The sequence below is a fragment of the Phaseolus vulgaris genome, chromosome 1 (genome assembly GCF_000499845.2).
Source record: "Phaseolus vulgaris cultivar G19833 chromosome 1, P. vulgaris v2.0, whole genome shotgun sequence".
Classification (NCBI taxonomy): domain Eukaryota; kingdom Viridiplantae; phylum Streptophyta; class Magnoliopsida; order Fabales; family Fabaceae; genus Phaseolus; species Phaseolus vulgaris.
The window spans coordinates 37,255,902-37,269,261 of NC_023759.2; the positions used below are offsets into that span (position 1 = coordinate 37,255,902).

General features: G+C 34.7%; 2 pseudogenes; one reads left to right on the forward strand and one right to left on the reverse strand.

Moving 5' to 3' along the window:
• Positions 1-4,458: 4,458 nt before the first annotated feature.
• Positions 4,459-4,564, forward strand: LOC137816793 (small nucleolar RNA R71; annotated as a pseudogene).
• Positions 4,565-10,148: 5,584 nt separating this feature from the next.
• Positions 10,149-13,094, reverse strand: LOC137814063 (putative disease resistance protein RGA1; annotated as a pseudogene).
• Between the last annotated feature and the right edge of the window lie 266 nt (positions 13,095-13,360).

The following is a 13,360-nucleotide window of genomic DNA, read 5'->3' on the forward strand; positions in this document are numbered from 1 at the left end:
GATGTATTTTGATTATCATGTCAATACTAAGTTTTTTTATTGAAATTGATGCCCGTATAAAAATCATTTATATCGATTCCTCGCATATAAAATCCTTAAGAATGTTCCCTAACTATCGATCCCTCGCATAATTATAAGAACAACTTAGAACGAAGCTCAGATGTTAATAGCAATTAACATTTCTAGTCCATTCCTAGCACTCCAATATGTTAAGTATTGTTGTTTAGGTCAGAACCCTAAAAATACATCTCGGTCAGATTTAAGATTCTCAATTTGTCACGGAAAATTAAAAGTAAAACAACAATACCAATAATCAATCAAGAACTGAATATTAATATATAAGATATCTCCTCAATACATAAGAGTTTGAGCAGATTACTCTCAATCCCAAAGGGTAGAATTAGCCACGCATACTTCTAGCACCTTCCATTCTCCCAATTGGGTTACAAATCACTCTATGGTGTTTTCCTCTTAATCTGGCACACTAGAGTTGAGCCTCTAGCCTCTATTTATCCTAGTTTTCTAGGGTTAGGTTGCTTCCTGTGTCGCGCTAATGGGCTAAATGATAAAACATAAAAAAGACTCAATCTTTCTTTGCATCTTTTTCCATTCTGGGACCTTCCATCTTTATCTTTTTAGCTCAAATCATTCATCTTTAATCCAAATCTCCAATCTTCCTTAGAAATATGCAATTAACACCAAATTTGGGAATAAAATACTCTTATTCAAATAGAGATCATAAAAAATATAAAAAGGTATAAATTCATAAATTAGGGATTATTTTATATGTAAATTAGCAATAAATCCTCATAAGTGCCTATATTTTAATATGAAATATTACTGAAATTAGGCACTTATCACTCTCCCCAACTTAGAATATTGCTTGTCCTCAAGCAAAATAAATGAATATATTTAAATTTAAATATCAAACAACTTAATTCATTAAACAACAGATCAAATTAGAAACTTATGGTGCTTCCAAATTCAAATATATAAAAATATAGACACAATCAACTTCCAAGATCAAATCAAAACAAACAAATGACAATTCATCCAGGAATATCTTTTCATATGCCTCACAGGTAAGTGTTTCTCTCTATTTTCATTGAATCATAACAAATCATGGTTGCTTTTCATTTCATCTTCAAATCACAAACATATTAGAAACATGAATCTTGAGGTCTTTTCCAGGGTTGTAATGAGGCTGGGCTTCCAAAAAATATTGTTTTTTCTTAGATAACAAAATGCACATCTTAAAGAAGAAGAACATACCTACAATTCAATTATAGAGAACATATATGTTATCTAATCACCACTTTCTTTCGATGACTTTTTTCCTCATTTTCTTTCTAACTTTTCATGATTTTCATGATGATTTTTTTTTCTTTTCTACTTCTTTTTCTTCTTCTATTTCTCTTTTTTTTAATAACAGGAAAAAATTATTCCTATTTTCAACTTTTTGAGCTTTCATAATCATAACCAACCATTCTCTTTTCTATATGTATATGTTCTCCTTCCTTAAACGTGTTAAAGGGTAGGAAAATATATCATTAAATGTTAAGGTGCAATATTAACAAAAATTTCTTGGCCCAAAGGGGATATAAAAAGAATGGAATTCTAATATAAAGGTTGGCTTTTTGGCCCTGGCTCTTAATTAACACAAACAAATACCTCAATCATCTTCAAGCTCTTTTATGATGCAACAAAAATAAAAATTAAGCAACCACAAATGTCAATTCATCAGTAAAACTCTCAAAATTGTTTAAGGTTCACACACTCACTTGGTTTAAATGGTCTCATTCCTTTTTGTCTTGTCATTATCTGTCCTAATCAATCATCCTGTTAAATTTTCATGTATCATAATTTTAACTACATTTGAATAGGGATTCAATCATATTTTCTTTTCTAACTTGTGTCTAATTCATCTCACTATTTAATATTTAATCACAAATTCTTTTTTCCACAATTCAAAATTAATATTCTAGTTCTTTTTTATTTGAAAAAAAATAAACTAGAAAACAAACAAATTAAAACTAAAATTTATTCAAGAAAGATAATTCAAGACTTAAAACTAACAAACTAACAAAACAGGAAATTTATTCAAAATAAGCAATAAAAACAAACTAAACAAATAAGCAAATAAACAGAAAACAAAATAACTGAAAAATAAAATAAGACAAAATTCAAATAACTGAAAAGAAAAGAGAATTAGAAAGATAAAACTGTATTTTTGCTCAATCCTCTCTTCTTAAGAAGTCATCCAACTTTTTGTTAAAATATTTATCTACAGTCTTGCTTCATTTGTTGGATCTGCCCCCTGAATAATAAAACTTGTCCCCAGGTCAAAATACATAACCTGCAAAATGATTAGGAGGCATAAAAGATTTTTTTTTTTTGAAAAATAAAATAAACAAAGGTAACAACATAAAACTAAAATGTGGACTAGGTTGCCTCCCAGTAAGTGCTCGTTTAGCGTCATATAGCTTGACGAAAGTTTGTTATCAAGGAGGATATTTATCTTGTTCCACCCGTGCTTTTGTTATCACTTTTGTCCATCTTGAATATGGCTCTTCAACTTCAATTTTTCCGTCCATCTTCAATTCCTTGAAGACCCATAATTTTCTCGTTTCCTTCCTTCCTCTACCCCTACCTGCGTTGAGCATACCCGTGCTTTTGTTATCACTTTTGTCCGTCTTGAATATGGCTCTTCGACTTCAATTTTTCCATCCATCTTCAATTCCTTGAAGACCCATAATTTTCTCGTTTTCTTCCTTCCTCTACCCCTGCCTACGTTGAGCATGATAGGTTGTCCTGGACGATACTCCTTTCCTTTCACTGGCTTTCCTTAATTGTCTCCTTTTGCCTCTAACTTTTCATGACGTATAACTTTCTCCTTTGGCTTTGAACTCTTCATCTTTTCACTATTTCTTGGAATTTCCTCTTGTTTCCCAGTCTCATCTGCAGTACACTTGGTTACATCATTAAAAAGATTAAATTTTACCTCTTCATCATCAGACCTTACAAGAAGTTCTCCCTTGTCAACATCAACTATGACTTTAGCAGTTTTCATGAAAGGTTTGCCGAGAATCAAAGGGACCTCCTCATCTTCTTTCATGTCCAGGATAACAAAATCCACCGAAAATATGAATTTGTCTATTTGCATAAGGACATCTTCAACCACACCATAGGGATACTTCACCGTTCTGCCAGGCAATTGTAACTGCATCTTGGTGGGTTTAACCTCCAAGTTACCTATCTGTCTTAACATGGATAATGGCATCAAATTTACACTTGACCCTAAGTCCAATAAAGCATTATACACAAATAAATTGCCAATTGACACAAAAATAGTAAAACTCCTTGGATCCCTGAATTTCTTTGGCAAAGTTTTCGAGAAACTGCTCCCTGCTTCCTTCTCTCCATATTTATTTTTAAAACAGCATATCTTCATTCTAACTTCATCAAAATATGTCTTTTTCTCTGGCCATCCTGCAAAATAATTTTTTGGAATCAAATTGTTAGAAAATAATCCTTCCTTTTCTTTTTTTTATGTTCCTGCGGAATATTTCTTTTGCGATTTCTACAATTTCACAATTTTCTCCCTCTTCCTTATTTTTTCCCTTTTCTTTTTCAACCTTCAACATCTCACCATTTTCTTCTCTGTTTTTCTCATCACCCTCAGTAGTGATGTTATTGCAATGCTCATTGGGGTTGGTGGTAGTGTTAGCTGAGAATTGGCCAATTTTCCCTTCTACAGTTTGTGTGAGTTGTGACATTTGTTTAGCTAGTTGTCCTATCTGAGTTTCCATGCTCCTAATCAAAGCCATACTATTTTCCTATGTACTCACAATCTTTGACAAAACATCTTCCACTTTATTCATCCTGTCAGGAATAGATGGAGAATTCGATTGATGCTGCTGTTGGAAAGGCCATTTCTTGTTGGATGAATTATAGTCTTGCTTCCATCCAAAATTCTGATTTTGATTATTTTTCCAACCTTGAGGATAATTGTTGGAAAAACCGCCTTGCCTTCCTTGATTGCCCATATAATTCACCTCAGCTTCATATGCGTTGTTCTGATAAGAACAATGACCATTAGGATTATCACTTCCACAAAAATCACACCTGAGGGGTACATTCTGACTTTGGAGTGATTGAACAGCATGCAACTTTTGGGGTAATTGGGTCATCTGTGCGGTCAGTTGCTCAAGTTGTTGTGTCAAAATTTTGTTTTAAGCTAGCAATGCATCTGCAGTGTTTAACTCCACTACTCCTCTTTTTTTATGATTTTGTCTATCATGTTGAGCTTGATAGTCAGTTGTTGCCAAAGCTTCTATAATCCTCGTTGCTTGGTCTGCATCAACAGCCATCATTGTGCCACCAGCCACGGCATCTAGGAGCATCTTTGTATTTGATCTTAGACTATTAATAAATATGCTCAGTTGAGCAATATCTTCAAACCCATGGTTTGGGCATTTTCTCAGCATCCTCTTGAATCTCTCCCATGTCTCACAGAAAGACTCCTCTACTCCTTGTCTGAACATAGACATTTCAGACTTAGCATTGATGTAACGAGAGATTGGGAAAAATCTTTGCAAAAAAATTTCCTCCACATTCTTCCATTTAGTTAAACTCTGATTAGGATGAGATATAAGCCACTCCTTTGCTTTCCCTGCCAAAGAAAAAGGAAACAAATGCATGTATACATTCTTAAGATCACCTGTCTGGAAACTCATAGTTCCCACCAATTCATAAAAAGTAGTCAAGTGTGTATGAGGATCCTCTTGAAAAGTAGATCTAGAACTGGCCGAAAAAAAGGAGACGAGTATCAAATATCAGTTGCATTCGTGATACTCTGTTTTTCCCCTTTTGCGATACTTTGTATTTACAACACATATACACACACATTGTCATATAATATATTACTTTTTACTACATTCTTTACTTAATATTATTTTATGCATATCTTAAATTTGTAAACATGATTTAAAAAAAAAATATTTCATAAACTTTAATTCATGTTTAATTTTTTCAACATGGCTCTAATTTTGTTTAAGGTTTAGTAACAGTATGAATTTCAAGTTTGAAGATGCCCCGAAGACAAACAAAAAGATGGGGCTCAACAAGAACACTTGGTGTGAATTTCACCAAACATATGGCCACCACATACACATTTCTTGGCCCTGGCACACCAATTGGACGAGCTAGTGAAAAACGGCTTCTTAAAGGACTACATCCAGGAGTCGCAGGAGTAGATTAGGGGCACGAGGTGCCCATTCATGGTGAAATCAACACCATCTTTGGAGGATTCTCAAGAGGAAGATGCACAGCCTCCTAGCGGAAGAAGTACGCGCTAGAGGTGATGGTAGTAGAGGTGCATGAGGCAAATAATACTCCCGATCTCGACCTCGTCTTCACCAAGGCCGATCGCCAGGACTTCGTCCCACACGACAACCATCAAGTGGTGATTTCAGTACTAACGACAAAGAGGAGGGTGCATCGCGTCCTCGTGGACCAGGGAAGTTCGACCGATGTGATGTTTTGGTCGACCTTCAACAAGTTACAGTTGTCTCCCGACCAGCTAAGGCCTTATACCGGTTGCTTGTATGATTTCGCTGGAGACCAGGTGGAGGTGCGTGGACACATAAAGCTGAGGATGACCTTCACGGATGGCACAACCTCGCGTACTATAAACATCAGGTACCTCGTTGTTAACGCTCCATCAGCCTATAATATACTTTTGGGCAGGCCTGCTTTGAACATGATTGGAGCGGTGGCCTCTACGAGGCACATGAAGATGAAGCTGCCTTCCCTTGAGGGTACGGTGATCACCATCAAGTCTGATCAGAAAGAGGCTAAGAAGTGTTACGAAAATAACCTCAAGACGAAGAGAGGAGTGATCGCTGTTACCACTCAACCTCCAAGGGAAGAAGGGGTCGCCCGTGCAGAGATCTCCCGGGAGAGACAACCCGAACCTGCCGAAAACAACAAGAGCATTTAAATCAATGAAGAAAAATGGAGGTTGTGTAATGAAACTAACAGGAAAGTGTTTGATGAATGTCTCAATGAAAATAAATGATAGATTTGTTGTTTTAATCGGTGGAAATGATTTGTAAATGGTGGAAGATGATTATAAACTATAGAAATCAATGAAAACTTGAACATGCAAAAACAAGGTGGAAAACCGAGAGGAACTCAAGCTAAAACAGAAAAAAAAAATTGGATCTTGGTGTGCTTTGATCCATCTAATGCAACCCAAGGAGATGGATTGGAAAATTCATGGAGTGGCAGCGAATGGTTGAAGGTTTGTACCGAGATTGAGAGTCAATTGGTGAGGTTTTAGAGTGATTTAGGTGCTAGGAGCTAAAAAGAGGTGAGGTCAACTTTCTAGGGTTTTCACTCGGCCTAGAAGGTTCTCTAGCAGAGGGAGATTTGGGAGAGAATGAGTTTCAATTTTGAATACTTAATTCAATTAATGCAAATTTGAATACATGGTGTTCATTTGAACTATTATAGATGAAGCAGATGAAGGTAGCTTGCTCCTTAAGCTACCATAACTCTAGTTAAGCAAGCTTAACTATGGTGAGGTTTAGTGGCTTAAGGAAGTGTCATGTAGGTCCTCTTAAGATGCTCTATAGACCCTTGCTTGAATGACAAGTGAGAATTTCTAGAGTGTCTTTGATTTATTTACAAAGTACACTTAAAACTAGTTCAAAATACAAGTTGGATACATGACTATTCTACTATTTATATAGATAATTCTTCTGTCTTTATTCTTGTATATGGTGACTTGAATGGTCCCCATCACAAGGGCTATTACGGAGTAGAAGGAGGAATCCATAATCTGTTCGAGACTTGCAAAGGAGATCCAACATATGAGTGTGGATTATTGTTTCCAGAAAACAGCGTTCAAGGACTTATGTTGCAGGATCAGGATCAGAGACGTAGATCTAGAACTAGCCAAAAAAAAGGAGACGAGTATCAAATATCAGTTGCATTCGTAATACTTTGTTTTTCCCCTTTTACGATACTTTGTATTTACAACACATATACACACATTGTCATATAATATATTACTTTTTACTACATTCTTTACTTAATATTATTTTATGCATATCTTAAATTTGTAAACATGATTTAAAAAAAAATATTTCAAAAATTTTAATTCATGTTTAATTTTTTAAACATGGCTCTAATTTTGTTTAAGGTTTAGTAACAGTTTTTAAAACATCAATTCACCCGTTGTTGGTGGTGTACAATCTAGTTTTTCTTACAGGAGCATCTATGACATGTTCATGCTAGTAGAAAGGGATGGGCATCCAATACTTATTTGGTGCTCCGTTATGATACGTTAGTAAATTACATCGTAATGGGACTCAGATCAAGTGTATCATCAAAGAGTTAAAAAGAAGTTATACTCCAGATTGATGGAGAATGTACTTTTGCTACCCTCTTTACACTTTACACTGAGAGAAATAATATATATTTTTTATAGAGTCATGAAAGTTCATATGAGATTGCAAGGGTTTCACGTATAAGAAGAAACTAGAAAACATTGATGTAACTTATTTGCTTTAGTATTATTTAATTGTGATATATAAAGTACATGTGCACAATTATATTCATTAACATTGTTAACTCTTGGAAGAAGATAATATAGAATGTAATTAAATGTGAATATATAAAAGAATTTTATTGATTCAATAAAATTTTGAATATACAAATATTGAGTAACCCATTCTCACATAAGTAATAGAAAACACTCAAGAACATAGAGCATGTTTTTTTTAAAGTATTGTTCATAGCTTGTACTTTTCTATAGTTTTATATAAATGTACCTTATATGTTTATCTTTATATGAATATTGCTACGGTTTATATAGTTAATTCGTGTTTACCACTTCAATACATTTTTAAGTTTGAATTAAGTTAAGAATAATATCATTTGTGCGATTGGATAATAGTATTTAGTTTGATAGGAACAAGCTTGTTTAGGAATTGCAAATTATTATATGCACGTCTGTTATAGTGCTATTCAGAAAGAAAAATCACTAAAACAAAAAATACTTGAAATTAATAAAATTATGCCAATTACGATTAAAATCAAGATAAAAAGGAACGAGTTTTTTTTTTATCAAGATTGAATAACAGGAACCACTTAAGGTGGTTCAACCCTTATACATACCTAAAAAATGAAACAATTTCTCTGGTCTCCCAAACCAGCAAATAGAGGGAGACAAACAGATCTACCACTAAAAACAATTTAAAAAACTAGCTCATATCAAAACTAACCTGTACAAAATCAAATCTAACTCGTACAAACCCAAATAGACTCAAAACCAAACCCAATACAATCTCTTTGCACCCACAACAAGGAGCAAAAAGAACCACAGAAGCTTAGAACAACAAACAACCCAACCGAAGGAGTAACTCTTATAAAAGTTCACTTTATTGAAAACATACAAGCTCTAGGATCAATGCACCACTCAGAGTAAGTAAAACTAGCAGAAACAGTTTTAGAAGTTACCCAAGACCAAGCCTTTAATTGTGCCAAAGTGAACACTTCCGAAGGATCGATCACCCCTCCTTGGAATATATGTTTATTCCTGTGCTTCCATAATTCACTAACTACAACAATCCAAACACAATTCCAGACTACATTAACCTGGACAGGAGCATTTAGCAAATTAAAATGCAAGAAGTGAGTTGTTGGGACAACATGGTCAACCGACGCAATCCCTAACCATGTATAACACTGATTCCAGACTAACCAGACAATCCTGCAATCAAAAAACATGTGTTTTGTCGACTCCACAGCCATCCTGCAAAAACTAGTATCCACCAAAACCCCACGCCTCTCCAAGTTAGCAGTAGTCTTCCAGAGGAAGACAAACTCACTTTTTTCCCTCCACAGGACCTCTTAAAAGAGCATAGGCAGATTTTACCGAGAAACCACTATCCTTACCAGCCTTCCAAACTCGACTATCTATAGAATTCATGATAGGGGTCTTTCCATGCACTTCTTGTAACAGCTGGACTTCCTGGTATATTTCCCGATCAAACAGACCTCTCCTCCAAATTAACTTCCACTCCCATCTATCATTAACCCACTCCCCACAAGACTGTAAACTACCTTCTTTATTACCACACAAAGAGAACAATCTTGGGAATTTACTTTTCAGATCTTCATTGCACACCCAAACATCTTTCCAAAACAAAATATCCTTTCCGTCTCCCACTCTCCACTCGCAACAATTCTCAAAGGATTTACCCCAATCCTCCATCCCCAAACCCCCTTCAAGTCTCTCCATTAACTGGAATCCTTAGCATTACTCCTTTGTTCTTGCAAATTTCTCCAGCCTCCGTATTTAGATTCAAGAATTTCTTTCCACGAGTACTATATCCGTTAATGAAATAATCGTCCTAATAAATCCTACTTTCTATATTAGTAATTAAGAAATGTGTTATAACATACATACCTTTGACAATAAGTAACATGTCCATAATTTTATTTGGAAGGGACATAGTAAGTGATATTTATTATGACAACTATTTAAACATTATTTTGAACCAACATAGAAAACGAAAAAGAATTGTTATAAAATATGTTATATTTAATAAGTCAAAATGGAGGTAGTCAATTTGAAGGAAATATTTCTTATACACTGAAAACAACAGTTCATCACATTAAAACCTGAACTACATTATGCATTAATTATTTGAAATGGAAATATATTGATAGATTATGGTTTGATATTTCAAATTTATTAATTCTTTTAAAGTGTGAATTTAAAGTCTTTTTTTTATTTTTTTAAGGAAAATGTTATGTTAATTTACAATTGAATTAAAAAATTTAAATAAATATAATAATAATAATAATAAAAGTAATGTTTCTACTAAATAATTTAATATAAAATAATCCAGACCTTTACAATATTGAAATTTTAAAAGGTGATAGTGTTACAACCTTTTTTTTTAATAATGTAGTGCTGTTATAATTGTTAATAGTTTAAAATTATATTTAGATAAAAATTATATATAATTATGAATTTGGAATAAAAAGATTTATATTCTTCCTTTTACACAACTGCGATGGAGCTTCTAAATTAAGATGTCAAAAACTAAAATGTATTTTGACACACAAAAGAGTGGGTAATAAAATATGTATAATCAAACAAATGATCCAATGCAATTCCATGTGAAAAGAAAGTCAAACACATACTAAGATAACTATCAAATGCAAAGTCTTCATTAAGAAAAATACTTCCAGGAAAAAAAATAAACAAAAACAATGAACATAGGACTTCCCTGCTTAGTTGTCTCCTTCATGCATTCCTCTTCGTCTTCCTCTAATTTTTCTCAGGCTCTTCTGGTTCATCAATGTAAATGTTTTTTATGTGTGATATTTTGGGCCAAAACTCTTCAACATGGGGTTGATATTTTTCACATAAGTCAGGACAACCTTGAATCATCAAAGTTTCAAGTGCAGTAAGGTAATGGATGTTATCTGGGAGAGATATCAAATTTGGACAAGACTTTATAGAAAGTGTTTTCAGGTTAGTCATAGTTGTTAACCAATCTGGAAGTGTTTCAATATTATCACAATCTGTAATTATCAAGCACTGTAAGGAGTTGGCAGCTTCTTGAAGCCATTTAGGCAAGGCCACCAGCTGTGATAAATTTGAAAATAAAACAGTTTTTAACTTTAGCTTGTGGCTTTGTTCTTCGAAGTGGTTGCCCTTCCACAGTTCCAAGTCCAAATTATCGCAGGATTAAACACCCAATGTTTCTAATTCAGGAAAAAAATTACCATCCAGCCGAAAAGACTTTAGACTCTGACAGTCAATAACAGTCAATCCTTTAAGAACAGGGAATTGCACACCTCCGAATATAGACTCCAAATTAGGGCTTGATTCAATACATAGATTTGCAAGATCGCCCAGACTAGCAATGTCATTGTCAGGCAAAATAGATTGCTTTGTACTGAACTCCAACTCACGGAGACTAATCAATTTTCTTAATCCTTTGGGCATTGCTTCCAGCTGCAGGCATCTGCCAAGCCTCAACACTTGCAGACTTTGCAGCTTGCAAATAGACTCCGGGAGTCTCTTAATGTTGATATTTTGGCTAATGTTCAAACATCTCAAATGTTTCAACTTACCAATGGTACGGGGCAAAGTCTCCATTCTCGAAGCCCATAAATCCAAAACTCGCAAATATTTGAACTTTGACACACAAGTATTTATTAAAACTTCACCGTTGGTTCCTTCTGTACCATTTGGAAAAACTATGGTTCTCACACCTACTGATTTTTTGTTGTATAAATTGCTAAACAAACTGCTTTCAGCAAAAGACACATGACGGACATTATCTGGAATATTTTGAATGTTGGAACTTACGTGTAAACACTCTTTCCTTGCAACAAACAGAGCGAGATCATGCACCAAATCATGTATTCTAAAACCATAAACAGTGCCAAAGTTTGTAAAATCTTGAAGAAAAGATCTTGACAGAAGTTCATGCAAATATTGATTGGCCACATCTTCAAGGGTTCTTTTCTTTTTTGGTACTGCAATGAGTCCAAGTGCCCCCCAAAGTGAAGTTATTTGATAAGTATTGAATTGATAGTCCTTTGGGTAAAGAGAAAGCATTACAAAACATTGTCTCAAATAGGACGGCATGAGATCATAACTTAATTTAAGGGCAGGTAAAATGTCATCCTTTTTCTGAGGCAAATTCCAAATTTCATTCTCACTCACATATTCCCATTCACTGGCCTCAAATTTCGAGAATAGTAAACTCCCTAATGTTCTCACTGCCAATGGAACCCCTCTGCATTTTTTCACAATTTCTCTCCCAATATTTACTAAGTGAGGATGATTTTCCTCTTCTCCTTCTTTAAATGCCCACTTGACAAAAAGAGACAATGAATCCTCTTCAGAAAGACCTTCTAAAATGTGAGAGGTAACTGTGCCCATCATGGAAGCAATTGAATGACTACGTGTGGTCACAAGGATTTTACTTCCTGCTGCACTTTGGATTAAATTTCTCAGCTCCACCCATTTAACACGGTCTTCGTTCCATACATCGTCTAAGACGAGTAAGAAATTTTGAGAGGAAAGTTTGTTTTTCAGTTGATTTTGCAATTGCTCAAGATCCAACATGTTCAAATTCTGTTGGTGAGGAGGAGCATCTTGATCATTGGCAGAATTGATGATTTTGATAATGAGTTGTTTAATGTCAAAGTCATCAGAAACACACACCCACATCTTCATTGGAAAACACTCCTGGATCCTGCTGTCATTGAACACAAACTTTGCAAGCGTAGTCTTTCCCAAGCCTCCAATACCCACAATGGGGATAACGAAAAGACTTGTATCATCATCATCATTAGAATTCTGCGGCATCAAAAGCTCTATGATCTTTTCTTTATCGTGTTTCCTTCCTATCACATCCGAATCATTAACACGGGAGTGTGTCATATCTCTCCGATGAACAACACGTGTGTCAACATCAATTATTTGAAGACTAAATTTATGCCTATCAGCTGCAACCTTGTCTAGTCTGTTGCTGATATCTTTAATTTGTTGAGCCATTTGGTAACGAAAGAGAAGTGGATTAGAGGTTGAGAAGAAGTGACTTACCTTGTCTTTGGTGCTACCATGAGCTTTGACCACTTTATTTCGCAGTGTTTGGCACTCAAATTCATCCAAAAGATCTTCGGCATCGGAGAAGACAATTTTGAGCTGAGTGAGCCATTCGCGGAGCTGATGGTTGTGCTCCTGCTTTTGCTGAGCATCTAACAGCACAGCCTTGACTAAAGAGAGAGTCTTTGTAAGGTCTCGAAGATTGTCATATAAACCCACCAATCGAGAAGCTTCTTGAAAAGCATGAGAAGCAAGTTTTGCTATGAGTGACTCTGCGATGCTGAAGAGAAAATATTCGGCCATAGTTGTCTGAAATGGAAACAGCAGAGGAGAGGATGAGATGGGAAGGCAGAACAGTGTTTCTAAGTCAACTTGGTTGTTGGGAAAGTGTTTCCAAATAGATTCCAGACCTACTCAATAACCAATGCCACTTGCGACACTACGAAGTTTTTTTGTTTTAATCGTCAAAAAAGATGACTACGAAGTATTAGATATTTTTCTTCCAAGTCACAACATGTCATCTTCCACACTCAGAAAGAGGGAAAAAAAACTGGGGAAAAAAATTGCTTACAAAATTTTTAGACTCAATAAAAACCAAATGCAAGAGTTAAATAATTTTTCTTCCGCATAAGAACATATCTTTTGCCGGAGTTAAAATATAATGGAGAGCATGTTAATATCTATCTAATTTGACATAATTAAAAGATATTATAA